Below are 5,247 nucleotides of genomic sequence, written 5' to 3' on the forward strand. Positions count from 1 at the left end.
GACTAGCTCGAGAACAGAAAATGGCATGGCTCGTGCGCTTATACAGTCTCTCTGGGCTGCGGATCGATGTGGGCCGAAAGCAAAGGGGAGAGAGCAGAACAGCTCTCGTGCTGGCTACGGCATTTGGCGAGTTGACAACTCGCCCGCTCCGCTGCGCGTTTCTATACATACTCACACACTGACCGCGCCGCGCGCCGCGCGCCGCCTGCAGCTCTCACTCTCTGCCTCTGGTCAATAGCCGCTGCCGAGAGCTCTGCCCATTATCGTCCGAAAGAGAGAAATAACACGGCAAAGCCTTTTCAATCGATAACAAAAATAGGAAAGAGGGGCTGGCGCGCGCGGGTGCCCCGAAAAATCTCGGAATATTCCGTCGTGCGCCCAACTCAACCATATGCATAGTAATTAAATTCCAAGCGGGCACTGCGCCCAAACAATACCCAAACAAAAGCAAAACCAGCAGGAATCATTTGCGAATATGCATGTGCGAATTTTCGAAAGGTGTTCCTTCTACTCTCGCCAAGGCCAACTAGTCCCCTACTACTCGGCCAACGCGAAAAAAGGGTCTCTCTCCGCGCGCGCGCGCGTGCGCGCTTTTTAAAAAGCATTGCATTAATCCTCCTCGATGAGCCAAGTCCGAAATCAGCAAAGGGTTCCGCCGGTCCACGCTCATCGATTTTCGCGTGCATTCGTGCATACGTGCATACCCTTCGAAGGCTTTATCTATACGGCCTGTTCTCTCCCTCTGTTTTATAGTCCGCTTGCTATGCATACTGAGTGTGCGAGTCGAGTATATTGATTGGAATGACCATTGCCGTCATGCTGGAAACGAACACTCCGCTGTGCATTCCAAGTACACAATACCGACGAGATATCGTTCTGCAAATGCTTTCGAGGAAAGAAGCAGCCGGGCATGGGATTGCAAGGCAGGATCGAGCCTGGCGTGATGACTGCGCCAAGGCAACGCAATATTTCTTGAGGGTCCAGGGCTTCCCCTATGAAATCATTGCCGAATGACTCATTTATCGTATACCCTCGCCGCGACTCGCGAACCCTTAATGCCTGACTATAAAATGTCGGATATACACTTGTCTCTGCTTACTTTTTTTCTTCTTGTCTCTTTATACTTCGATTCGAACGTCAATACACCGACGTGCATGTGGACATGATAAGCAACGTAGTTAATTTTAGCGATCGCGACTAAGACTTAAATGACGTTGCTACGGAGTACTATACAGTTACTATACAGCAATTACTGACCTTTCTCAACTGGTTTATTGTACGCATATAGTTCAGTCGACAATGGGGGGAGTGGCAGGTATTTCAATTTTTGGCAACTGATAATGAAGCTACGTTAAGCGGAACACGCGACAAGGGTGTCGCTCACGCGCATATCTGCAAGAAACCATCTTCGACGTTGTTCCACCTCCTTTCTTCTTCCTTTTTAATTTTAATGACTGCCAAGGTAGCTCATAGACTCTACTATTTTCACACAATTTTTAATATTCTCTTTCGTCCCTATTCCTGTAATTCACTGCTCCCGCGAGAAGATTTGTCGAGTGTGCAATTTATTACTTAACATGCGCAGATCATATAGTTCTTTCTTTAAAGAACACAAGATGATTAGTAACGTTGCAGAAAATCAGCCCCAAGGTGGACGTCTGTCGTCGCTGTAATTTATTAATGCAGCTATGGAAAGAGTATAGGTGAGCGCTCGAGAGAGAGTTCATCAATTAATCATAGCACACGCTTGAAGCATCCTCTCTCTCTCTCTCTCTCTCTCTCACTCTCTCTCTCTCTCTCTCTCTCTCTTTCCACCGATCGTCATCGCTGTGGGCGCTTGAGTGTGGCCATCGCGCACGTTTGCGCGGACGTTCGTTGACCTACATTATAACTCCGACGACGACCAAGATCAACGCGCTCGCGCAGCTTTCACCCATCGCGCGATGACTTCTTCCACTGACGTCATGTCAATGGCTGTTCACCGAACAATATCGAGCATTGCGAATTTACGTTGTTTTTATCTCGGTAAGAGAGCGGCATCCTCTTTGGCGCTCGAGCTTTTAGCAACTTACGTAAGTGCGATTTATGAGGCGCGCGCCAAGTTCGCTGCACTCCGCGGGATTTTTAAGAGGATGAGCGTAAGACGTGGCCTTTTAGGAGGATTTTCGAAGGAGACTGGTCGTGAGAGCGATTGCTTGGCTGCTACTATTTTTTCAATTGCTGCCAATCGTCAGTCTTATTCTTCCCAAGCAGATGACTTTCGCCCATTGATCATCGCTTGCTGTGAGACAGTAATGTTCAAAAATCAGGGCGAAAGTGATGAAACGATATCGAAAGAACGCATAGTCCATTTTTTGGGGGAAATATACCGGACTGCAGATGGAGAGGAGGAAGAAAGAGATCTCATTATCGGAACCATATAAAAATCCGAAATGTTGTTCGGAGGCAGCAGTGCATGTGGAAGATTGGACAAAGCAAGAAGGATTATTTGCTTAGCAAAAAACAGGTGGGATCGAGCGGCGCGCTGGTTAGCGAAGCGAACGAACAGGCACGAAGGAAAAAACAGTTGGCAGGAAAATGACGGCGGAGCAGTGCTAATGTTGGCAGGATAAAGGGCAAAAACATGATGCTCCGGTTGATCGCCGAACGAAGTAGGAAGACGGCAAGCGAGCAGCAGCAGTGGAAGCAAGGGACCAGCATAGAGCTATCTCTCTCCCTTGCATTCCCCGGCTAATCTGTGGTAGGAGGCATGTAGGACGAACGGATGGAGAACACGAAAGTGTTGGGCGGAGAGGGAGCAGGCAGAGAGAAACTCGAGAGGAGAGCGATTGAAAGCCTGCAGCGGCGAGCGAGCGAGCGTGCGAGAGAGGGAGAGAGGGAGAGGAGGATATAAAAGAAAATGTAGGGAGAGAGAGAGAGAGAGAGAAACTACGCTAGGAGAGAGGGAGAACACGACTGTGCAAAAAATAAAAGTGCATCTTGCCAAGGCAAGATGGCCGTCGCCGCTTTACTCGCTCTCAAGGTTACCACTCTGTCTCTCTGCTATTGCTGCTGCTGCTGCTGCTGCCTCTTCTTCTCGATTTCCCGCATGTATATGCGAGCCACCGCCAGCGAACAACGCTGTGTGCACGCCCACGGAAAAAATGCTACCTACTCTCTCTCACTAATGCACTCAGTATAGAAATACCTGCAATTTCGCCGAGTTCTACTATGCTTTTCAATTTATTTCATTATGCCAGAGCCGAGATTTATGATGCGTTTTATTACTCTAATTTCTTTACTGAACCTGTCGCTGTCCCGTTGTTGCTCTCGACAACCACGCTTAGCTATGCTCCAAGGGAATTGTTTCATTTTCTTCCTAGCTTCATATTAAATTCACAAACGAACTCGCATTCGCATTTAGAATAAAAATGTCATTACAGAGGCATGCATGTGAGAATTTTCACTGCCTCTCATCAGTCGCTCATGCAATTAATCGTTACTATCGGTATTTAATAAATATTTAATGTCAATCAAGGTCATTTCTATAATAAGTCCATGAAATATATATTTAAGTCACGCTATCACCTAGCATCACTGCTATATAAATATTTTGAGACAAACCAATTATTCAAACTTTTTACGCAACTCCATTTTAAATAATCAAGTACTAATCAATTTAAAAAAAAATAAACTTACTTTCTTTAGCTCGCTTTGCGCGCTCTTTTTTCCTTTTTCTATGATTTATTACATTATTATTGTAATCATACAATTATAAATTTGCTCAATAACAGTGGTTTTCTGCGCCCTAGTATTATATTAGTGTTCGTAATATATCTCAACATCCTGTATGCCTTTTTATCTCGTTGAAAACACCCGTGAACATTCTTCAAGTTTAATATTCTGATAATAATTACTTTCCGTTTTCCGCATACCTCTTACTTTACAATGTCAAAAAGAAAAATTTAATTTTCTACATTTTATTTTATTTACTTTTACTCTTTTCCAATAACATTTTGAAATGACACTTTTCATTTCACAGGCAGTAATTAAATTATTGATTCCTACTAATTATTCCAGTGTTAAGAAAAGAATAGATGTCCAGAAAAGATAACCTCTTATTTTCTTAAAACGTTTTCTTAACGATATATTTTCATTTTTGCAGATTATTATCCACATTGATTATTCGTAAATTGACCTCACTGCTGAAATATAAGTCACACTCATAGATATATATAATCTAAATATTTCAAAGTATACGAAAATTTGAAATTTCGCGGTCTATTTTAGCACCAACCAATCATAACGCTGGGTATCGGCGACTCATTAGTTTGTAAAAATAGAAAAAAGGAATAATAGGAAATATATGTAATCGAGTACACTTCAGTACTATATACAAAATATTTAAAAAAATTTTTAAAAATGAAACTTGAATATTTGAAATGATGATAAATTTTCACGTAGAAGCAATTTCATCAGCGAAGAAAAACGTGAAAATGAAAAAAAATTTGTCAGAAGTGGGATTCGAACCCACGCCCACAGAAGTGGACTGCGACCTGAACGCAGCGCCTTAGACCACTCGGCCATCCTGACAGATGTCAGAGAAGAGCTAAAATTATGTTAAGTATTTTAGTTATACCATAAAGACAAATTTAACATTTTACTTATAGTTGATGTATATCAATTGTTGATTATGAACAGTTAATAATTTACACAGTTTGCGATAACAATAGTTGCGTAATTTATACATAAATTTTTCCTGTAACATTGCCCAACTAAATAAACAGAGATAAGTGTTCTGTTGTAAAATGTTGTTATGATTTTTCATTATTTATGAAGTTATTTAAATCGCATGGGCATGGTGCTACTAGTAAACTAACTTACCGACGAGCTCCGAAATGGACGAAGAATCCGATATAACGCTAAAGAACGTCATAAAAAACTTGTCCTCGTGGAATTGAACATTAACTACTGCACAAATAAAAGATTTAAATAGTTTTAATGTCGATGTATGAGTAAATTGAGAAATTAAGAATGATGCACGAGAGGCTTAAAGATATGCGAATCCTGCGGATTGATTTTCTAAGCATGAGTGAAAAATGGAATAAAATGTAATAATGAGCGTTTGTGAATCTCAACACTGATTGACGGAGCGTAGAAAGATGCAGCGCGAACAAGGCATACTCGAGCCGGTGGCAATGAAAAGCATTTCAACGAAAGAGCGAGAAAGATACGCGAAGAGAAAAAACGCATCGGCTCGCGGCAATT

The 5,247-nt window shown here is 42.3% G+C and overlaps 1 non-coding gene across 1 annotated transcript; it reads right to left on the minus strand.

Annotated features, from left to right (window-relative positions):
- Positions 1-4,488: 4,488 nt before the first annotated feature.
- Positions 4,489-4,572, minus strand: Trnal-cag (transfer RNA leucine (anticodon CAG)). The gene has a single exon. It is a non-coding gene; the product is annotated as a tRNA-Leu (tRNA).
- Positions 4,573-5,247: the final 675 nt, after the last annotated feature.

The sequence above is a fragment of the Phymastichus coffea genome, unplaced genomic scaffold (assembly GCF_024137745.1).
Source record: "Phymastichus coffea isolate CEN01 unplaced genomic scaffold, Cenicafe_Pcof_1.1 PCOF00061, whole genome shotgun sequence".
NCBI lineage: Eukaryota > Metazoa > Arthropoda > Insecta > Hymenoptera > Eulophidae > Phymastichus > Phymastichus coffea.